The following is a 24,241-nucleotide window of genomic DNA, read 5'->3' as shown; positions in this document are numbered from 1 at the left end:
GTAAGAAACTGCTTTTACCCGCTCTATCCAGGGAGGTTTCAGCTCAAGAAAATGAACCTCACCCAAGCTCAGAACAGAAAACAAGCCAGTGAATAAGTTAATTCAGGACTTTTTTTGGTCAGCATCCTCTGCCAAAGCACACCAGTATGGAGGTGGAGGGCACATACTAGTATGGGGTGGGAGTATGTGCCGAGAAACATGCATAAAATGTAGTCTACAATTGGATGACTATAGCATAAATGCTGTGGGATAGGTGTTGCTGATGTCTATCAGGTTTTGGTTTTTAAAACACCCATAAGTTGAGTCCAAAGGAAAGTGGAAAATGGAGAAAGATTTGTTTGGTGAAGAGAAGATAGAAAAACAAAACATGCCTAGCTAAGAAGGGAGATTGGATTGATAAGCTTCAAAATCCCTAAGATCCTATTATTTTCTGAATTGAGGTTATAGAAGAAGCAGGGAACAAGAGAGTCTAGACTTCCAGTTAGACATTGGACCTATTAATGGAGAAGTTAGGTAAACGCTCCTACTAAGGAATTTGAACTTTATGCAAGAGAGAGCAGAGGTCTCTGCTGTCCCTAAACAACAGGAAAGAGGTACCAAAACCTTCATTTAGAAAAACCAATTTTTCTATTTTGTGCAGGCTAATTGTGTTGGTGCCTTTTCAATCTCAATAAGACTCCAGTACTACTTTTAAATCTTTTTATGTTGCTGCTCCTGATCACTTTTATCTCAGTGACTTTTCCAGCTTTTTACCCTTCTACTGGCTCTTGACTATCCTTGCTCCATTAATCTAAGTAGATGACCTAACAACCAACTAGTGCCATTCCTGTTTGCTGTGTCACGAAGTCTTGCCTTCAGTCTTGAACTTCATCTTCCCTCCTTTTCGCTTCTAAACTTCCCAGTGAGCTTTTACCCAAATAACCTCTCCCTGAGTTCTTGATCCCAATCTCTACTACCTCTCCCAAATTGTGCTTTATGGAGGATCTCTTTGGTGTCTCTTTGGCCTCATTGATTCCTTCCTGTCCACCTACCAACATGCTCAATTCTCTCTCATCTTCAAAATCACCACTTTTTCCTGTGTCCTACCTCCTGAAGGTTATGCAATATTTCCCTCTATCTCTTCACTAAATGTGAGCAAGTCCTTTGAAAGAATAGACCCCAAAGCTTCTGCTCCCTCACTTCCTGTTCATCAGTAACTACCTAAATGCCAAATCTGTGGCCTCTTTTCAGTCTTCCTCCTGAGCAATGGCACCGGTCAACACTATTGACCCCTTCTTTTTTTTTAGATTTTTTTTTAAATTAGGAATTGGGGGAAGGGGGACAGACAAGTTGCTGTCCTTTTGTTCTTCAGTCTAGTTGTGGAGGACGTTGCTTCACTGGCCCAAGTTGGCACCATCATTGCTGTCTTTCTGGGCGAGGCAGATCAGTCGCCGGCTTCTGGACAGCCACTCACTGCAGTTGCTGCCCGCAGCTCACGCTGGCTGCTGGCTACACACGGTAGCCCATGGCAACCCACTACAGCAGGGCTGCAACCTATGCCGTCGCCGGTGACTCACAGCAGCCCAGCTCCAGGTTGAGCTGTTGTTCAGCATCTTAGCTGGAGAGGGCAGTGTCACTGGCCCTCATATGTGGGATCCGAACCGGGGCCCTCTGGCATCCCAAGCCAGCTCTTAACCAACACGCCACTTGGCCGGCCCTGACCCCTTTTTGAACCCCTCACTCTCCCTTAGTTTCTCCACCATACCTCCTTCCCATTATTCTCTTCCTATCTCTTAGTTTCTCGCTACCCCTTAAGCAATTGGTTCAACTTTTCATTTACCTGGTGGGTCCTAGATTCATCTCTAGAAACATAGTTATTCAGGTCAGGAATGGGGCTTAGGGATCTGTTTGGTTCGGTTTGGGTTTTTTTTGCATTTTTTATTGTAAAATATACGTATTGTAAAATATATGTATTGTAAAATTGGCCATTTTAACCATTTTTAAGTGCACAATTCTGTGGTAATAAATACATTCACAATGAGGAATCTGTTTTTTAAGAAACACCTGAAATTCTGATACAAACAGACACAGACCACAATTAGGGTTCCATCCTCTTTTACATACTTTTCCTGAGTGAGTTCCTCCATTCCCACACCTTTAACATCTACCTGTATGCTATAACCCCAAAGAATATTGGTATCCCCACTTCCACAGTTCCAGATTAATATTTTTCCTGTTTTGTAGTCATAACATCTAGACATTTCCTAGACACCGCAAATTCAACATATCCCCAAAGCAAACTCATTACCTTCATTCTAAAATGAATCCTACCTCAGTGGTGGCATCCTGCCGTTGCTCAAACTACAAACCTCAGTTGACTCTCCTCACTTATACTCATCACACTGAAATAGTCACACAGTCCAACAAATTCTGCTAATAACATGTAACTCCCATTCATTCCATCCATGTGGCTGGTGCCTACCATGGGCTACTGTCATCCACCCCCAAGTCCTATCTGCCCTGCTGCCAGTGTCCTCTTCCTCTTAAAAACCTTCAGTGGCCTAGAGTCTTGTGCTTTATCCAGGGCCTACACCTATGTTGTTCAATATGGTAGGTGCTTCTATTTAAATTTAAATTAGGGAAAATGAAATAAAACTTAAAATTCAGCTCCTCAGTCATACTAGCTACATTTCAAGTGTTCAGTAGCCATATGTGACTAGTGGTTACCTTATTGGACAGCACAAATACAGAACATTTCCATCTTTGCAGAAAGTTTGCTGGGCAGTGCTGGTCTTCAAGGCCTTGATTGTTGATGGATTAGGAGAGAACAGCAGATCAAGACTGGATATTAAAATATGGAAGCCATATAGAGTGATTGAGATTTAATGAGTAGTGAATTCCAAAAAATAAGTATATATGATAGGTGACCAGATCCTAGGTCTGAGGGCAGCTCATAGTTTTTGAATGAGGAAAAAAGGAAGAAATAAAAGAGGACTGGTTAGAAATAGGAAAAAAAATAAAATATTATAGTATTAATACCATGTACTAGACAATGTCATTTTAATCATTGAAACAACCCTATGGGGTAGATATTATTATCCCATTTTATTTTAAAGAAATTTTTTTGAGGAACTGTGTTTTTCCAGGACCCATCAGCTCCAAGTCAAGTAGTTGTCTTCAATCTAGTTGTGGAGGGTGCAGCTCTGTGGCCCATGTGGGAATTGAACTGACAACCTTGGTGTTATGAGCCTGCACTCTAACCACCTGAGCTAACCAGCGACCCATATTATCCCCATTTTATAACATGGGGCCTGAAACACAGGTTAAGTGGCTTTCCCAAGGTCACATATCTAGTAAATGGCAGAGCTGGGCTTTGAACCTAGGCAGTATGATTGCAGAGTCCGGGCCTTGGCTGCTGTGCCTTGAGATGTCACAGAAATCAAGATTGGGAAGAGACTCCAGAGAGCCAGTGTGAAAGAGCATTGGCTTTGGAGTTACCGTGCTTCCTCAAATTATGTGTTCAGACCTGGGAATAAGAATCCCAGCCAGGCCACTCTTGGCTATCTCTGATGTTCTTAGAATTCCTCTCACAGAAGTCGGATCTAATTCTAGGTCAAGTACCGCTGCTGCTAACTGCCAGTTAAACATGCTTGGTCCTCATGGGTGTTTTGGAAAAGTTTTGGCAGCCACATGTAGCCGACTTAGGCCCTCTTAAGTCTCCCTCAGTGCTAACTACCTCTCACTGTACCCTTGATTTGCCAGCAACCCTAGCCTTCCCCTGAATTTTTGAAATTCTCACCTGCCTCTAGCTTTGACCCCTGGGTAGGACCTCCTAAAAGTGGGTTTCAATCTGCTGCATGCTCAGGAGGCAGGGATTCCAAGGCCAACAGCTCCTCAGCCTCCTCGGATTGAGTCTGATGGGAGCCCGGTGGGAAGAACATCGAGTTTGAATCAATCTGCTAACGACTCACTCTATGACCACTCTGTTCAAGCCATTTAACCTCTCTGAGCTTCAGTTTACTCATCTGTACAACTGACATAACATATCCTTTTCCTATGCCCAAGTAAGCTAAAGGATGTGAAGGTATTTTGCAGAATATAGAATATTAAAAATAAGGTGCTCTTACATCCTGTAAGCATGCCACAGATCACGCTAGGCTTCTTAGAGCAAAGGCTTATGAGAAAAGCACCTCATCTCTAGAAAACATGGATATTACAGTCCTAGTAATTTGTTTTTTAGGATGAGGAAGTAATAAGGAGCTCAGCTTCAGCACTACAGAGCGTTTTAAAGGAAGCAAAGCAGGGAGGGAGTGATCGTTGCTAATGGAAATGAGGCCAGTTTATAATCATCTCAGAATGATCACAGTAGTTACAGATCTGAATTTACCTGCTTCTCTGTAGATCTTAATTTGAGAACACTGAAACCTTGTGACCCTGCTGGGTGTTCTACCACCCTTCACCAAGGCAGTGTGAAGAAATATATATGGGGCTGTGGCAGGCTGAGTAATGGTACCCCAAGATGTCCACATCCCTCGTCTCTGGGATTTGTGAATGCTACCTTAGATAGCAAAAGGGACTTTGTAGATCTGTACAAATGTGTAGATGGGGGGGTTAAGGGTCTTGACTAAGGATTAAGGATTTTGAGATGGGGAGATTAACCTGGATTATCAGGATGGCCCCTAAGTGTAAGCACAGGTGTCCTTATAAGAGCAAGACAAAGGGAGATTTGACCACAGTAGATGTAATGACAGAAGCAAGAGTTGGAGTGATGTAAGGAAGGGCTGCGAGCCAAGAAACGCAAGTGGCTTCTAGAAGTTATAAAAAGCAAGGAAATAGATTATCCCCTGAAGGAATGCAGCCCTGCCAACACCTTGTTTTTAGACTTCTGACTCCCAGAACTGTAAGAGGATAAATTTGTGTTGTTTTAAACCATTAAGTTTGTGATAATTTGTTACAGAAGGGTCAGGAAACTAATACAGGGCTCTGGCTACAATGAGACAAGGCTACAAGTCAAGTGGCACCTGTCCCAAATAATTCCCTCATGGCAGAAAATGGCCCCAGTAGCCAAAAGGACAGGCAAGGGCTCAATCTACATGCTTAACCGAGGAATCCAGTCATTAAAAGCCTTGGGAGATGCTTCAGCATCTGAACCCGACCTGTTCCCTGGTAATATTTCTATTGGCTGAGCAGTTACCTGACCTGTTTGGGAGGAACCGTTGTTTCAAGTCTGCAGCAGTTAGTTTCAAAGAAGATGTAAACAGTGCTCGTAAATATGAGGCCCTGACACCAAGAAGGTGATGATTGCATAATGACCTATGAGAGCCCTTGGAGACAAAATATCTTTGGCTCCAAGAAAAGATCATCATATTTATCCTCACAAATCAGCCTAATTTCGGAGCCAACACCAAGTATGGCACAGACGTCTTGAAAGACAAGAATAGTGAATGGTCCTGGATATACTTTAAAAATTTTTAATATAATACAATATATCCAAAAATTATTTCAACATGCAGTTAGTATAAAAATTATTCATGAGATATATTACAATATTGTTTTATACTGTCTTCAAAATCTGGTGTGTATTTCATACAGCTCATCTCAGTTGGTGGGTGTAGCTCACCATTGAACAGGCAGTCTTGTTATTACACTAGCTGAGCCATCCTGCCACCTGTTGGCAGCTCAGCGACAGTTCAGCTCAGGCGCAGCATCACTGGCCCATGTGAGAATCGAACCAGCGGCCCTGTTGCTCAGAGGTCGTGCTCTTAAGCCAACTCTTAACCAACTGAGCCACTCGGCCGGCCCCTCTTACCTTATTTCTTGATGACAGTGTCATATTTGGAATCCTGACACATTAATTCTTATTCATTCAATCATCCAACATCTACTGAATAGGGATCAGTAGGGAGTTCTTGGTTTACAACAAAACTTAGACATGATCCTTTCTTAAGTCTAAAAAGTCCTATAAAACTCCATGTATCTGTTGCATTTCAAAGCCATGGGGTGGATAAATCTTAAGAATCTGCCAGGAATTTCTAACTATTTTTGGATGTTTCCAAATAACTACATTTTTGGAAGCAAACAGACCATCTAGATCAGCGGTTCTCAACCTTTCACAGGGGTCGCCTAAGATCATCAGAAAACACATATTTTCGATGGTCTTAGGAACCAAGACACCGCTCCTCTATTCATCTCCAAGCTCACATGCAGATACGCCCACATACGAGTACCTGGCGACCCCTGTGAAAGGGTTGTTTGACCCCCAAAGGGGTCGCGACCCACAGGTTGAGAACCGCTGATCTAGATGATTTTTTTACTTTTCATTTAGTTGTTTATCCTTGTTTAATAAACACAGCCAGAGCATCTGCACTTATCAGAGCAAGTACCTGCCCTACTTAAAGGCTCTTGCACATGTGAAAGTTTAGGCATTCAGATTTTGGCAGATTCTCTATGCTATGCCATCTTCACTGACAGGAGGTGAGAGAATAGCTAACATTGCTCCATAATCGTTTTCTGTCTTTGATGAGGCTCTCATTCCTCAGTGGTATTATTCACTTAAATTATTAAAAATTATATCAGGGCCGGCCGAGTGGCTCAGGTGGTTAAGAGCTCGCTCAAGAGTGTGATCTCTGAGCAACAGCGGTTCGAGTACGGCCTGAGCTGAGCTGCCGCTGAGCTGCCAACAGGTGGCAGGATGGCTCAGCTAAAAAAAAAAAAATTATACCGAAGTCCCAAAGTTGGTTTTCCACCCCCATTATATACCACTGACCATTATGTTGTTCTTTACTTATCTGTTACAAAATGAGCTAAGCCTCTTTTTGGTTGCTGCAAGCTGTTGGAAACAAACCAGTTTGGTGTTGTGGTCTAACTGTACATACAGTACTGATGACTGACTGGTAGATGGCATCTCAGAGAACCACCCTCCTTCCTGCTCATATCAGTATGTTGGGGTCCTCTGCTTCCAATACTATGTGGCCATTCATTCAGTGTTGGAGCATCTTCTTTTCTCAGTTTGGCATTATAGCCATGTGGCCACTGTATTACACTAGTTAATAAACTGACCCCAGTTGAGAATTCCTGACATCAGGATATGGCCTCTCAAAACATTTTAAAAATCTGGCTTTTCCCCAGGTTGGATTGACTGTGTGTTCTTGATGTCTTTCCTGTTTAATAAGAGGAAGAAAGGAGCTGGCAATAGGTTAACGTATGGTCCATTTGCTGAACAGGAATAGATCTTTGCTATTGCTGCTTAATTCTACAAAGGACAATTATGTTCCTTGGGTTCTGACAGCATCACCAGTACATGCTTTGAAACTTACCTGGCACAGGTATGATGGATCTGCTCAGGTCCTCGAACCCTCTTTTCCTCATTTTCATCAATCAAAAGCTCTTACTGACTCCTTCACTATATGCCAGGCACTATGCACTAGATAAGTAATATGGAGTTCACGTTGGGTATGATAAGCAATGAGATTGAAAAGGTAAGCAGCGGAAGACCATATTTTATCCCAAGAGCAATGGAGAACCTTTGAATGGTTTTAAGCAGGTGGGTGACATGATCAGAATTCCATTTTAGAAAGAGCACTGTGGTTGCAGTGTGGAGAATACAAAGAGCAAGACAGAAGTCAGGGAGACCGGACAGAAAGTTTTTGTAGTAATCGAGGGAGGAAATTAGGAAAGCGATAGTGGTGATGGAGAGATGACTAAGAAGTAGTAGAATCAGCAGGTCTTGGGAATGGAGGGAAACAGAGAGCTAAGCCAACACCTTTGGACTGGCTAACTTGCAGATAGTAGGACCGCTCATTGAAATAAAAAACACTGGAGGAAGAGCAGGTTTGGGAGATGATATGCTCCCTTGCAAACATGTTTGAAACGTGTGGGGGAACGTCCAAGTGGAAATGTCTATCCAAGAGGTCAGAGCTTCCCAACTGTTGTGTCTCAGGAAGAGGTTACAGATGTGCTGCACATTGACCTTCTTAGCCCTCAGGGCAGCACAAGCTGTCTCTGACACAGCAGTCTCATTTATGCTGGGTTGCCATGTAAACACCATCATTTACTATGTGTGCCATGATGTGGAAAAGGTTGGGAAGCACTGATGTATAATGCTATTGGATAAATAATTCTGAAGCTCAGGAGAGAGATCTGGACTAGAGAGAAGAGACTTGTGAGTCATCAGGACGTAGGTGGTAACTGAGGCCATAAAGTGGAGGAGATCATGCAAGGAGAGAAGAGGGACTGGAATAGAACCCCAAGGAACAGTAGTAACAGTAGAGAGGGGTCTCCAGAGAAGAAGAAAAGTGGCTGAGTGCTGTCACCAGAACCCAAGAGGTTTCCAAAAAATGACCAGATAGTTCCCTGATATTGCTGACGTCAAGCTGGATCAGGACTGAGACATACTTCTGACTTTAGCCACATGTCATTGGTGACTTGCAAAACCAGATTTTGAAGGGCTGAGAAAGATGTGTAACATAAGGAATGGACACAAGAGTGTTTAAAACTCCTTTAAGGGTCCGCCGAATGGCGCGTTGGTTGAAAGTTGGCTTGGGATGCCAGCTCTGAGCAGCAGGGACCCGGTTCGGATCCCACATGAGGGCCAGTGATGCTGCGCCCTCTATAGCTAAGATGGTGAACAACAGCTCTACCTGGAGCTGGGTTGCCGTGAATCGCCGGCGACAGCTAGGTTGCAGCCCCTGCTGCAGTGGGCTGCCGTGAACTACCGTGAGTGACTGGCAGTCAGTGTGAGCTGCTGTGAGCGGCCGTCCAATGGCCAGCGAGTGACTGCCTCACCCGGGAAAAGTGCAATGATAATACCAACATGGGCCAGTGAAGCGACGTCCTTCACAACTAGACTGAAGAACAAAAGGACAGCAACTTGTCTGTTTCCCTTCCGATTCCCCAACACTGTTCCCCTCCCCCAATTCCCCAATGAAATTTTTAAACAAAAAACAAACAAACAAAAACTCCTATAAGAATCTGGGCTATGCCAACTTGTCTGTTCCCCTTCCCCCAATTCCCCAATAAAAATCTTAAAAAAAAAAAAAAAGAATCTGGGCTATGCTATGAGGGAAAAGTCAGATAGGTGGGTGGGGCAATGGGGGAAGAGAGTTATTTTAGACACTGCTTAATTAAAAAAATATTAAAAATGTTATTTTTTAAAAAGCATTATGTATATATGGTTAAAAAATCAAATAATATAGAAGCAATTATTTGCTGCATTTCCCACCCCCAGCAATGAACCATTTTAACCTTTTCGGTAATTCTTTGATATGACTAAATATGCTTATCTGCTGTTCTTTGATTTTTCACTTTTAGATGTTTATTACCGTCTCTGTGTATATTCTTTTTTAAAAGTACAAAAATGGGATCTCACCATTCATATTGTTCTGCACCTTATTTCTTGCAATTATAGTAAAATATCTTGGAGACCTTTCTATTAACATATATGGCTTTACCATATTTTTTATTATCGATGGACATTTAGGTTGTTTCCAGCTTTTATCAACCAACTGTAAAGGATAACATTGTACACACATCTTTGCATACTCAGGTGAGTATATCCACAGGATAAATCCTTGGCAATGGGATTCCTGGGTACATGCAGTACACATTTTGATAAATATTGACAAATTACCTCCCAAAATGGTCATGCTAACAGGATACAAGAATGCTTATTTCCCCACATTTTCATCATCACTGTTTAAAAAATTTGTGAATATTAAGTGATGAAACGTTCTTTCATTGTTTTTATTTGCATGTATTTAATAAGAAGATTAAACAAATTTTCAGGTGTTTGTCTGCCATTATCATTTTCTGTGAATATCCTTTTCTAATAGATGTATTATAATGAAAATTTCCCTTTGTCACATGTATTGTAAATAGTTTACCTACTTGGTAGTTTGTCATGTGACTTTTACTGGATTTTTTTTTCCCTTTTGCCTTATGTAGTCAAATTTATTGATCTTTTCTGTTATGGATTTTGGTGTTTTTTGGTTATGTTTAAAAAGTACTCCTTTTTTTTTAGATTTTTTTTTAATTGGGGAATTACGGGAGGGGAACTTGGTACCTTGAGCTGAGCTGCAGCCTGGATGGCTCAGTGGATAGAGTGTGCGCTCTTAACAACAAGGCTGCTGGTTCGACTCCTGCATGGGATGGTGGCTATGCCCACCTGCAACTAAGATTGAACACAGCATCTTGAGCTTAGAGGCCACGAGCTGCCAATGGGAAGCCAGATGGCGACTGCGCCCTCCACAACAAAGACTGAAGAACAACAACTTGGCTGGTCCCCTTCCCCAATTCCCCAATAAAATCTTTAAATAAATAAGGTGAGAGAGAGGAATAAAAACATCTTCATAAAAAATATTTGAACAAGAATATTTATAGCAGCTTTATTCATAATAGCCCCAAACTGGAAACACCCAAATACCCATCAACTGGAGAATGGATAAGCAAATTGTGGTGTAATTCATACAGCAGAATTACTCAGCAATGAAAAAGAATAGACTGCACATGGCTGGATCTCAAAAACATTACTAAGCTAAAGAATATAGATGCAAAATAGTACATACAGTATGATTCCACAAAATCCAAGAATAGACAAAACTACAGTGATAGAATTCAGGAAGGTGCATGGTGGTAAGTGCAGGGTAATCAACTATGAAGGGGCATGAAGGAACTTTCTGAAGTGGTGGTTCAGTATCCGGAAGGTTAAATAAGTATATATTGTTGAAATTCAAACAACACCTAAGATCTGCATATTGTATTGTATGTTAAGGATAAATCAATAAAAAAAATTTTTTAAGCAAAGGCAAGAAAGCTGTTGGGAGTAACCATCATGACATCTTTTAGGCTCCAATAATAACCGTCCTTAGGTATTTGAAGAAGTTGTTAGTTACCCCTATGCTCAAGAACCCAAAATGACATCACCTGCCCTGTCAAATCCATATCCTGGTTCTGATCTCCATTGACTTATCCCACTTCCTACCCTACCAAGGTGATCTGCTCACTGTACCACGAAGATCATTTGGCCTTTCCTATCTGAGTCTCCTTGTGTCCTGACAATGCCTGGTTCCTACTCAAATCCTCTCTGCCTTTCAAATCCCATTTTAAATTAAGGAGCCTCCTTCAGAGAGGAACTCTTAATTAATCTTAACCAGTCTGAACACCCTGTGTTCTCTCAGCTTTTATGTTCCTTTATTGGACTTATATGATGCTTTTAATACATCCCGCAACAGAAGCAATTTTAATAAAATGGACAGACTGTGGCTAGGGATCCCTTTGTATATCCTTGCAGAACCCAGTTCAGAACCTGCATTTCCGGGCCAGTCGGTACAATGCAGATTATGCAGATTATACAGTATCCAGAGGAGGGCAAATATATGTTTATCTGAGGTCCAATGAGAATGGGATTGAAGGGATCTCTGAGGTCCTGCAGGAGCCAAGGTGGGCTGTTTGCTTTTCTCTTTTAAGCACTGGTTAGTTCATTAGGAAAGGAACTTGTTCCCACTGAAATAGCAAGTACTGTGGCTGAGAACAAGGATGTGTCTTTTTCTACCCAGCCTTCCCTTCTGAACCAGTAAGAAACCGGGCCAGCAGTGCTCTGAAAGGACTGGAGCCTGTGCCCAGCGTCGTTTTCCACATTACTGGGAGGACCTCATCCCGAAGGAAGAAAAAGGAGGCGGGGGCATTTAAGGCCAAGCAGGCACTCAAGCCTCTTCCCATAGATTTACTCCTAACACGTATGCAGGAAGGCCGATTACAAACACCAACGCTCACAACCACATATACACGTGCACGCCCAGACTCACAGAAGCAGAAGCGCATGCCTGTGGGTCCGCGCGCACCTATTTAGTTTTCTGTGCTATAGGTGCCCCCCATTCCACCTCCGCTCGGTCCAGCCCAATGTCCTGTACCCCGGCATTGGGGAGGTTTACCAGGCCCGACCCGGCCTAGCCTGGGATGGTGCTTCTCTACAGGGGGGAGGGGCGGTCCTTCCCCCCGGCGGAAGCAGCGCGCGCCGGCGGGGCAGACTTAGCTCTCGTCCTGGGAACATCTGGAGGAGCTGGGAGGGGCGCGCATCCAGGCTAAACGTGGATTGGCTGCGCGGGAGGCAGGAGGCGGGATCAGGACGAGGGGCGGGGCTCCCAGGCCCCTTTAAAGCCTTGACATCAAGAGGCGGCCTCAGCACCCCCCTTTCTCTGCCCCTCGCCCCCGAGACGCGGCCATGGACTCGGCGTATCCCGCCTGCCCTGGCCCAGCTCAACACCTGATTTCGGTGAGTTCTGGGCCTAGTTGGGATTTAAAGGGAGGCGAGTTGGGGGGTGGGTGGGTTCTGTGAGCCCCGAGCTGGGGGTGAGGTGTATGAAGGGTAAGGCTCTCGTGGCAGCTTTGGGTCGGAGGGGGCGGCGCGGCTTCCTGCCCGGACCTCGCTGCCTGCCCCTCCCTCCCGTCCGCCGCACTCTCCCCGGGGGGGGGGTCCGGCTGCGACTCTGTCCACCCCCACTCCACTCCCTCCCGCCCCCCGCGCCATCCTCGCGCACACTCCGTGGCCCCGGAAGGGAAACTTTCGGGAGCGGGGGATGTTCCGGGGGCTGGTCTCCCTCCCTCTTTGAAAACACTGACCTTGCCCCAGCTGCGCACCCCACCCCATCCGCATCCCACCGTCCGAGTGCCGCTTAGCGGTGCCGGGTGGTTGGGGTGGGGGAGGCTCTTCCCAAAGCGCAGGCGCGGAGACGAGCCCCGGGCTCCTCTTAGTACTCGTTGCAGTTCCTGTGGCCTGGGGCGGTAGGGCGTGGGGGAGGTGGGGAAAGGCGGAGAGATCAGGGTCTACGACAGCGACCCTTCGTTGGCTTTGAGGGGCTGCAGATATGAAGAGGGGAGCGTGGCAGGCTGAACACTAAAGAGAGGCTGAGGGAGGGAGAAGGGCTTGGTAGGAGTGGGGCCAGGGCAGCGCCTGCAGAAAAGACTTCTCTGGGTCCTGGCTGCGGTGTCAGAAGAATGCAGGGAATTTATCTGTGCCCGACACTCCCCTGGCCTAGACCGACTAGGAAAGCCGCTGTCCGAACCTCAGCCCCCATCTCCTTACCCTGGGCCCAGAATAAGGGTACAGCCCTAGCGCTGCCCCAAGGGCACAGAGGGCCCTCAGCTCCCACAGGCCTAGTTCTCCAGATGTCTCAGCGCTATCCACTCAGCCTATCCAGCTGCTACTTCTCAAATGCTCACCTTCTGGTGAAACCTGGGGTCTTTGGCTAATGGGTTCCCTGGCTATGAAGGCAATTCCTCTTATGACTTCCCCACTCCTGCCCACAGGTCCTCCTCCTGCCTAAGCACACTTGTCTGCCAGAGAGAATGGTTGGAAGAGATGCCTGGGACAGGGATGGTCCTGGGGGAGGGTAAGGAGGGAGGTCAATGTATAACCATTCTGTGGTCAGTACTTTTCGGGAAAGTGGACCTAGCCCAGTTGCTTTGTTGCAGACCTTCTGCAAGACATTATGCCAGCTGACTCTGAGACCCCTTGTCTGGCAAGAAGGGAGACACAAAATCCTCTTCTCATGTTGGTCCCCTATCTCTAAGAGCAACCCGGGTTATTGTACTTTCTACCTTAGAGAAACACATGTATTTCTGTCTGAGGAGATGACCACCAAGTACAAATTTGTTGTCAAAGTCTATGGTTTGTGCATAAGGTGGCATCTGCCCTCATGCATGATGAGGTGGCTTGGACCTCCAGCATCTTTCTCCAGCTCAGGCCTTTGGGAGAGAGTGAGAACCTGGAAAGGCAGGTGGCCTGAGCTGCAGGGAAGAAGGCTCTTCCACGATAGGCAGGCAGAAACCAATGTGTATGAGGATGAAGCTGTCGTCAGAAACTCTGGTCCCTGTACTTACTCGTTTGCTGTGTGACCTTGGCCAAGACAGTTTGCCTCTCTGGGGCTATTTCCTCTGTCTGTAAAATTCAGCTGTTGTACTAGAAAGCTCTGACATTCCTTTCCAATTTTGATATTGTGTGGTTCCACCGATGAGTGAATCTGGAGGGGAGAAAGGTCCTCTGGTAGGGTGGCTCAGTTTGGAGAAAGGTAGGCTTTGGGTGATGTAGTTCTAAATTCCACTTTACTTGGGATTTGAACCCAAGTGGGTGGGAGGGAGTAGATTCCCTTATCCCGCCTAAGAATAGCCATTGTCCTACTCATCCCTGGTGCCCTGAGGTGTGAACTCCTGCTGGCTGGGGTTTGGCCCACCCATGGAGGCCTCTAGGTTTCTAGTGAGACATCCTGGCGGGCCAATCTTTTGAGTTGAGCCTTTGGGGAGGGGTTAAGAGAGGAGGAGTCAGCCAAAGGCCAGCAGGGTAAGCAGATTCCCTGGAGACAGTGTGCATCTCAGCTGTTGGGACTTGTTTTAGGATCTGAGCCAGGGAACACAGCACACACTTATCCACCCTCTTATGGGAAGAGGAAAAGTAGGACCCACTGCTGTTGCCCATTCCAACTCCTGGCCCTACTCATCTCACCTCTCCAGCCCCCAGGGCTAAGGGATCTTCCCCTGCTGCCCTCAGCAAGCCCTGCCAGCCTCCCAGGCCCTGCCATGCCAGCCCAGCAGCTTCAGGGAGAGGCTGTTCCTACCCCACCTTTCCCAGCCTCCTAGCCGTGGAGGGGAGTGCTTTCTCAGGAGTCAGGCTCTCCAGGTTGGGACTTGCTCTCTAGCCCAAGAGCCAAAGGCCTTCACGATCTCCTTGTTTGTTTTCATCCTTGGTCTCCCAGGTGCCGAGGGAGATGTTGAAGGAGACGCGGTTGTTAGAGAGGCCGTGGGGTTGGTTAGATGTGGGGCACATTCTCCTGCATGGCTCTTCACTCCGCTAGCCCCTGAGCCCTGCTGCCCATGGGAATGAAGCTGCAGCAAGAGGTACTTAGGTTACACCCTAAGGAAACCTTCCTCACTGCTAGGAGCCCCTGAAAGGGAGAATGGAAGCTCCCAGGGAGGTCACTTTCCCAGAAAGTGGTTAATGGTGGAATGCCTGTCAGAGTGAAGGATGCAGCTGTTGCTAGGCAGAGGCTGCTGCTCCCTTTTGGGGTGTGGTTCTGAGGCTGGCCAGCCAGAGGCCTCATTAGAAGCAGGAGGAGAAAGGACCCTTGTTTGGTAGTTCAAGTGGGGTCCCAGACCCGGTCAGCCCATGGTCACCAGAACTGTATATCTCTGAACAGATGCTGCTTCCCTCCCCTACTTTGCCTGACTCCTCCCCTGATTCACCACCTTCTGCTTTGCCAGTCCTCACCTGAAGCTGGCAGGCTCCTCCAGTCCCAGTCTAGCTGCACTAATGGACTGATTGGATTTTCTATACTCAGAGTTTAGGATTTCTGATTGAACATGCAAATTTATGTAAATCAATCTGGGATCTGCCACCACATCAAAACAACATAGAGTCATAGGCTGGAAGGAATCCTAGAGACAAGTCTAGTCCAACGCCCTTGTGTTAAAAATGGGGAAACTGAAGTCCAGAGGGGAAAGTGATTCATACGGTGATGAGTGTCAGGCAGGGCTCCTGACTCGGGTCAAGTGTTTTACACGGTGCCATTCTTCCTTAATTTGTCGTGCATGAGGAGGCCTGGCTGAATTTAAAGCAGAGGGCAGTTCTTGAACCCCTAGGAAGGGTGCGGTATTATCTCCAGGACCTTCCAGGGGGCACTGGTCAGCTCTCTAACATGGGGAAGTAAAACAGCTTCAGATCTCTTAACACAACAACCTTAGTACTTTTCCCCAGGCCTTGACCCGGAGGGTTGGAGGACGAGGCATTGGTCTCTGCCTGGCTTGGCGCTTATAGTTTTCCCAGAGCTGAGATTATATCTGCTCCCAGCAACTCTCATATTACCAGGCACATACAAGCCGTGGATAGATCTGCATAGGCAGTGCCTTTACCCTTCCATCCTCATTTGAGTCTCCGCTGCTTCCCTCCGTGGCCACCATGGGAAAAGATCTTTGGTCTTCTATGACTCTTTGCCCACCCTCCCCTGCCCTCTTGGAGGGCACAGGCCAGCTGGGCCTCCTCTGCAGGTTTCTGCAGCAGCATGACCTGTCCAAGCAGTCCTTGCTGTAGGAAGGATCTCATTATTTTAAGATCAGTGCCAAAGATGGAAGTGGGCTGTGGAGATGAACTTGGGTTCTTGATCTGATCCACCCAGCCAGCTGCAAGATGCCTCCCGCTCCCAATTCATGGACTTGTGTCTGGGACATGGGGCTGTTTGGAGGGCTGAGCCCTCACTTACCCTGTGATGTCCGTGCGTGTTGCAGAGATGGCGGAGATGCTCAAAGCAGTGGTCGGCCTGCTTTGTAGTGCTTTGGGAGAGTGGGGTGTATGGGCTCAAGATCAGAGGCCCTGGCACTCAGCCAGGACTACCACGAGGCCCTGCTACAGCCTGAGGAGGGGGCTTGGGACACACATCTGGAGTCTTTCCTCAGCTTCTCCCCAAACCCTTATCTGGCTGACTCTGGAAGGAGTGCCCTTTTCTTTAGTATGCTCCCCAGACACAGCAGATCCGGAGCCAGGGCCTTTGTTTCCTCACTGCCCAGTGGCCCTGGCACCTGCATCCTTAGCTCTGTGTGAGGGGAGTCCTTCTCCCTGGCCTCAGTTTCCCAGCCTGTGCAGATGAATTAATAACACATCATTGTTGGGGTGTGGCACCTGCTCGATAATTACCGTTTTCCCAGCTCTGGGAGCTACGCAGATGAAAGAGGCCTGGGGAGGCCAGGCTGTTATTAAGGTGAATTATCATTGCTGTTATTACCGATTTCTAAAAATCCAGCAGCCACTGAGAAGACCGCAGTCAGGCATAGCTCCTTAAGCCTTATGCTGGTCCTTGAACTCCGGGAATTCTCCAGTATGCAATAAGGTTTTTTACTACTATTTTCTTAATGTATAGATATTTTAAAAGGAGAAACAACCCATTCTGCTACTCATACTGTGCCTGCAAGGCTTGGGTGGTGGGTGCTGCTTGGGACATTGGTCTGCACTTCTCACTCTTGCAGGGCTTGACACTGTCCCCCCCTGAAGACCCTCTGGGTGGGGGAATAATGAGGCTTTTCCTAGATAGGACTGCTAGTGACCCTGGAACTGCTGAGTTGTGGCCCTAGGGTTCTCAGCAGCTGTAGTTTTCAGGGGCTGATTCACTTCACCCCCACCTGGCTTATGTGGGGGCTATAATTGACCCTTCTATGTGAGGATCTGTTGAGACACCCCCAGAACCTGCCCACAGCAGCCCCAGGCACATCCATGAGTCGCTTACCCCACCTTATTCCCACCTGCCTCAGACTTTCACCTTGCCCAATCTCCCACCTCTGCCTTCGCCCTTTACCCTCCTTCCCAAGGACCTAGAAAGAACCCAGCTCTTACCCAGGTAGAAGTAGCCCTGACCAACTTGTGAATAGTTCAGTGCTACCATGTCACACCGCAGCCTAGGGGTGGAAGGGCCTCTCCCCTAGCCCAGAGAGAAATTTCTGGGAAGAAAGGGAGTGGAGACACTGGCGTCCCTTGGCCAGAGTCTCCCACTTATCTGGCCAGACCTCCTCACCCCTCCCTTGTTCCAGGGATCTGGTCCCTACTTCCTGATGGGGAAGTAAAAGTTTTATATTATTTTTTTCACTGGATTTTTTTTTAACCTAGTCCAAAATTCAAAACGCTACAAAAAGGCATACACTGAGAAGTCTCGCTCCCACCTCCACTCCCTTCTCCTTCCAAAAATAATCACTTATTAGTTTCTTACATACCCCTCAAGAGTTTCTTTACACAAAAACAAATATACATATGTATTCTTTTTTCCCCCTTACCCAAAAGGTAGTATATAGTGTATATTGTCTTTATCTGTCACCTTATCTACTGGCAATATCTGGGTGTCAGTTAATGACCTTTTGGACCTTTACTACCACCCACCCTAGAGCCCCCCAGTTGACCCCAGACTATGAACAGTGTTCATTTTTCTTCATATACTGAATTCCATTCAGATGACAGGGTTAGACCAAAAGCACCCTCTGACGAATTCTCCAACTCTGGTTAGTCAGCACTTTCATTCAGCCAGCACTTATATGTGCTAGGTGCTGTGCTAGACTCTGGAGGTAAAATGGTGATCAAAACAGCCCACGTTAACTAAATAATTCAATAGTCGTGGAATTACAGCTGTGATGAAGACTCCAAAGAAAGGACATGGACTGTAAGAGCAAGGAATCGAACGACCTGGCCCACCTTGGTCAGGGGAGGGGGTGTGAAGCGAGGCAGGAGTCCAGGGCCAGGACTGCAGATGTGGCGCCTTGTGACCTGGACAGCTGGGTTTCTCAACCTAACTGCAGTGGCTTCTCTTCCTCCTCCCCAAGTCTGTGCCCCTTGGGTTTTATTGTGTCCCAGACAAGAAACCCCTTCCCTGCCAGATGGTGTTAATAATGCCTCCTCCCCACCTCCACCCCAGCCCTGTCTTTCCCCAGCTCTCGCCTGCAGTCTCCTAAAACTGGAGCCTTCCTCTCTACTGTAGGCTGAGGGGAAGTTAGGGGGTGTTTGCTTCTTACTTCCTCTGTAGACGGCACTTCACTTCCTGTCCCTGGGGCTAGCAGAAGGCTAAAGCTCTTGGATTTGCTGTCCCTTCCTCTCCACCACCTTCCCACACCCGCTTTCCTGGGAAGCCTGTGGGCCCTGTAGGAGGAAGGCAACATCAAAGCCAGTGGCTTCTCCCCAAAGTCCCTGCTAAGCTCCTTGCCCCCATCCCCCTACTCTATGCAAGGGGACCTGTCTTTTCAGCTGCAATCCCTTTCCAGACATGATTTCATCCTTTTCTTCTATGCCCTGCAGGGAGAGAGGAATCAAAGAGAGCTCACCCCATTTTACAGATAGGATAACTGAGTCCTTAGAGGGTTTCTAGGCTTTACCTAGGGTCATGCAGTATGGCAGAATCCAGGAAGCCTACTCTCATTTGTGGACCTAATCAAGAGCCGAGTCCATTGGAGGCTTGTGGGCAAACCAGAGCTGTTTTCTCCTCCCAGAGCAAAGCCGGCAGCCTTGGCGGTCACCTCTGGGCTCTGGCCAAATAGTGCCCCCGTGAGTCAACACTGGAGCTGCCTGGATGCGGAAGGCGCTTGGCCAGCCAGAGCCTGTTCCCTTTGAAGAAAGATGCTAGGATATGAAGCTTGAGGGAGTGAGCACTGGGGGGCTGAGCATGGGGGACTGAGGGACATATGCCCAGCTCAACTGGGTCTGCAGGTACAGCCTGAGAGCCAACAGGCTGTGCAGCCTCCCAGGCCCCTTTTTCTCTTGGATCTGAGAGCAGATAGCTGATGTTCCAGTAGTCAGCTCTGCTATTGCTTTCAGGGGCCTCTCAGCCTTGGGTCCTCCTGTGGGGCCTGCTTACGTCTCTGGCTACACCCAGGATGTTGAAAAGCTGCTGACTCTCCTATTCAATCAGGGGATAGGAGAGGAGTTGTGACTAGCATGGGCCAGGGAACCAGGAAACACTCACCTTTAAATGCCCTTTGATCCAGGGGCACTAATATACTTCCATATACACCCCGAGATTTCTACCTCCTTACTTCTGTTTATGCCCTTCCTTCTGCCTGGAATGACCCCTTTCTCTTTTCCTTGTATCTAAACCCATCTATAAAGCCTCCGTTCACATGATGCCTTAAATTCTGAAAAACTCTTCCACTTCTAGCTGAATATTTCTCTCCTGATTTTTAAAGTCCTACAAGACTTCTCACGTGAAACTTCCTGCGCAGTACATCTATTTACCTGATGGCTTATATTCCACAATGACTTAAAGCTCCACAAAGTCTAAAAGCTCACCCATCTCTGAACTGCTCCCCTAGTACCCAGCATATGCCTCATACTGAGTGATCTGTCCAGCAGTATCTGTAGAATGAGTAAATTAGTCCCATTTGCCAGAAGAAGTCACTGAGGCCTAGGAATGGGTTGAGAGCTTGGAAAAAGTTGGAAAAAGTCATATCAATGTCAGGGACAAATCTGAAAATGTCCCTTGTTCACCTCTCAGTATGGTTTTTCATGTGAGCTCTCAGAGCCATTTGGGTGGAGGATAGTTGGGGATAGTCTTTTGGGGAACCTGATGAGCCCAATGTACATTCTTACCTATCCCTTCTTTCTGATATTTTTCTGTCTGGAATAAAAGATCACCAAAAATAAAACATAAATAAAATAAAATTTAAAAAGAAAAAAAAAAAAAGATCACCAGGATTAGGGTCTCCCTGACAGGAGCAGTGCACTGGCAGAGAGTATGGGGGAAGTATAGAAATATAGGCAGGGCCCCTCTTCAGGGAGCTCCCCCTTCTAACAGCATAGCAAGTCCCCTCTTTCTCACAGGGGAAGACTAGAGAACAGGACACATTACAGTTTGAAATACTGATCCTGCAGGAGGTACTTTAAGAGAGAGATCAATGTGGGCGGTGTCAGTACAGGACAGCTTTTCAGAAGAATTGCTCTGGGGCCAGACCAGGGCAGGGCTTCTAGGGTCGTGTTGGGGCTTTGGTCTTTCCCCAGCGCAGTAGGAAAAGTGACTGTGGCAGAGAAAGTACAAAATAAGCCTGGAACATCTTGTGGTGCCAGAAAGTAAGCAAATGTTAAAAGGGAAATAAAATTTTTAACTGGAGACATGTTGAAAGGACATAGGAGCCAACCTGAAAGACTTCTCAATGGCCAAAGCTGGAATGTAAGCAAGAAATACGTGATGATAATATTGGATTATAACCCAAAGAATAAAATAAATATCCATGAGTTCATACTAATATAAATAATGTAATTAGGTAAATAGAGGAAGAAAGGACAGATCTTCCGAACAGAAAACTTCCAGTTAATAAGTATACAAGGAATCAAAAATTATTGTTAGAACACCATAGTAATTGTTGCAAGCAAGATCTACTAATGAATCCTAAAATCAGTGGATGAAAATTTAAGCAGAAACAAGATATTTGCATGGTCACAAAGTATTGCACTCTAAAAGATTTATTAATTATAAAAGGAAAAATAGTAACTTTATGGTGGAGAAACCCACTAGTAGACACCATCCAGCCAAGTCACCAAGGTTAACGTCATCAGTAGTAAGCCATCTCAAGATCATATGTATATATCCCCTGATATGATGCAGTGAGAAGGGCACATCACCTTTATGGTATTCTTTCCAAAAATACATAACTTCAGTCTAATGAGAGAAAACATCACAGAAATCCAAATTAAGGAACATTCTCTAAAATTCTGACCAGTTCCCTTCCAAAGTGTCAAGGTCATGAAAGACAAAGACTGGGAACTGTCATTAATTGTAGGAGACCAAGGAGACATGGTGATTAAGTTCCATGTGGGATCCTGGATTGGATCTTGGGATAGAACATCAGTGGAAAAACTGGGAAGATGCGAATAAAGTCTTGAGTTTTGTTTTTAAAATTTTTTTCTGCTAAAGAAAGATGTAGAACAGTGAGAACATGCTGCTATGTCTGTTTAAAAAGTAAAATACACGTGTGCACAAATAACCTACACACAGAAGTCGAGATGGAGAATGGCTGGGGGAAGAGGAGGCGCGTAGTAGACAAGGGAAAAGTCGTCCAGGAAAAAGTGGCCGCTGTCAAAGTGAAAAGACGACCCACAGAATGGGAGAAAATATTTGCAAATCATATATGATAATGATTCAGAATATAGAAAGAATTCTTACAACTTGATAATAAAAAGGCACATAACCCAATTTAGAAACTGGGCAAAGGATCTGAGTAGACATTTCTCCAGGGAAAATATGCAGATGGCCAATAAGCACATGAAAAGATGCTCAACATCAGGGAAATAGAAATCAACACTGTAATGAGATATCATTTCACACTTACTGGAGTGACTAGAATCAGAAACTCAGACTAACAAGTGGTGAGGCTGTGGAGAAATTGGAACCGTCATACGCTGTTGGTGGAGCTGTAAAATGGTGTATCCACTTTGGCATACAAGTTGGACAGTTCCTCAAAAAAGTTAAACCTAAAGTTACCATATGACCCTGCAATTCCACTCCTAGGTACATACCCAAGAGAAATGAAAACATACATCCACACAAAAACTTGTATTTGAATGCTCATAGCAGTAGTAATAATAATAGCCAAGGGCCGGCCTAGTGGCTCAGCAGGTTAAGAGCTGGCTTGGGAGTGCCAGCTCTGAGCAGCAGGGCCTCGGTTCAGATCCCACATTGAGGGCCAGTGACGCTCGCCCTCTACAGCTAAGATGATGAACAACAGCTGACCTGGAGCTGGGCTGCTGTGAGTTGCCGGCGACGGCGTAGGCTGCAGCCCCTGCTGCAGTGGGCTGCTGTGAGCTAGTGAGTGGCCGGCAGCCGGTGTGAGCTGTCGGGAGCCGCTGTGAGTGGCCAACCAATGACCGGCAACCGATTGCCTCACCCGGGAAGAGCACAATGATCATACCAACATGGGCCAGTGAAGTGACGTCCTCCACAACTAGACTGAAGAACAAAAAATGTGTCTACCTGTCTGTTCTCCTTCCCCGATTTCCCAACACTGTTCCCCTCCCCCCAACTCCCCAATAAAATCTTTAAAAAAATAATAATAATAATAGCCAAAAAATGGAAACAGCCCAAATGACTATCAACCAACTGATAAATGGATAAACAAATTGTGGCATATGCATACGATGGGACCTCATTCAGCCATAAAAAGGAAGTAAAATAATCCAGTCACAAAAGACCACCTATTTTATGATTCCATTCATATGAAATGTCCAGAATTAGGAACTCTATAGCGACAGAAAGTTAGTGGTTGCCTGGGGTTGGGGGTGGGGGGTAATGAAAATGTTCTAAACTTGACTGTGGTCATGATTGCATGTATCTGGGGATATACTACAAATCACCGACTTGTACACTTTAAGTGGGTAAGTTGTATGAGATGTGAACTATGTCTCAAAACTTAAAAAACAAAGTCTAGGAGGAAGTGGCCACCAGAGGCACTTGTGCCTGAGAAGGCATTGGGGACTGGAAAATATTGTTTGGATTTAGCATTGTGGTAGTTACTGTTGCAGTTGGACCAGGCTGAAGAAGAAGTGAGAAAGGGGGAGCCGCGGGGCTTGCTTTTTTTTTTTGCACAGTTTGGCTATGAAAGACAGAAGAGGGCAGACTCTGGAGAAATATCAAGGGAAAATTGTTTTTAAGATGAAAGACACCCAAGAGGTTTTAACGGTGGATGGGAAAGATCCCTTCACGGGATGGATAATGAAGACATAAATGGGGAGGGGTCGCGGGAAGAAGGCAAGCCCCTCTGCTATAACAGGCTGTTGATGAGGGCTTACGATGGTGGCAGGAGATTTGAGGGGTTTTCCCTCTGCTGGCTTTATCCTTTGGGGAAGTGAAGGGAGGTGATAAGCCAGAAGATTGAAAGAGGAGAGGGTGTGAAGCAGTCATTTCAGAGAATGAGAGAGCATCTCTAACAGCCTCAGTAGGAGTGCCGGGCAGGGCTGGCCACCTGGCTGAGGTGGCTTTCCTTTGGTGGGCACAGAGTGAGAAATACTGTGAGCAAAAGCCTGGAGAACAGGCGTGCATGTCAATTCTTGTCCTTTCCTACCCCCAGCTCTAGAGTCTGTGGAGAGAAGCATGAATGCTCAAGTCAAGGAATCTTCTAGATTCCAGGGAGCTTCTAGAACGGCGCTGCCTCTAACTGTGTGTGGCCATCAGAAAAGTTCTACTGGACAACACTGTTCTAGGAAAGTGATTCTCAAACTATTTGGCCTGAGGACCCCTCTACGCTCTTAAAAAAAGAGCTTTGGTTTATATACCTATTCACATTTATTGTCATATAAATTAAAAGTGGGAGTTTTAAGCACTAATGTAATTCATTATTTAAGAAAAAGTAATAAACCCATTACATGTTAACATATTTTATGGAAAATATATATTTTCCAAAACAAAACAGTGAAAAGAATGGCAGCGTTCTTCAATTTTGCAGAGTCTGTCACGTCTGACAAGAGAAAGCAGCTGGATTCTCATACCTGCTTCTGTATTCAATCTGATGTAATAGCACGGATCATGTAGTCTCCCGAAAATGCCACTGTATATTCACAAGAGATGAGAGTGAAAAGCGCAAGTAATGTCTTAGTAGTAATATGAAAATAATTATGACCCTGTGGACTCCTTGAAAGGGCCTCAGGGTCCCTGGACCACATTTTGAGAACCACTCTTCTAGAACAACCTCCACTTGGCATTGAAAGAACTTGTCCCTGAGAGACTGAGGGATATGCCTAAAGTCACACAGCAAGTCAATTGCA

General features: G+C 46.0%; 1 protein-coding gene across 3 annotated transcripts in view; it reads left to right on the top strand.

Annotated features, from left to right (window-relative positions):
- Positions 1-12,113: 12,113 nt before the first annotated feature.
- The window catches only part of NCKAP5L (NCK associated protein 5 like), a 31,455-nt gene continuing 19,327 nt past the window's right edge, over positions 12,114-24,241 (top strand). For all 3 annotated transcript variants that reach the window (XM_019662256.1, XM_019662257.1, XM_019662255.1), the window contains exon 1: positions 12,114-12,247. The gene's annotated coding sequence lies outside the window, so the exon portion shown is untranslated. The remainder of the gene's footprint in view (positions 12,248-24,241) is intronic.

Source organism: Hipposideros armiger, unplaced genomic scaffold, assembly GCF_001890085.2.
Source record: "Hipposideros armiger isolate ML-2016 unplaced genomic scaffold, ASM189008v1 scaffold_371, whole genome shotgun sequence".
Lineage (NCBI taxonomy): Eukaryota > Metazoa > Chordata > Mammalia > Chiroptera > Hipposideridae > Hipposideros > Hipposideros armiger.
The sequence above is the reverse complement of the archived record's forward strand: the minus strand, read 5'-3'. Positions and strand labels throughout refer to the sequence as shown.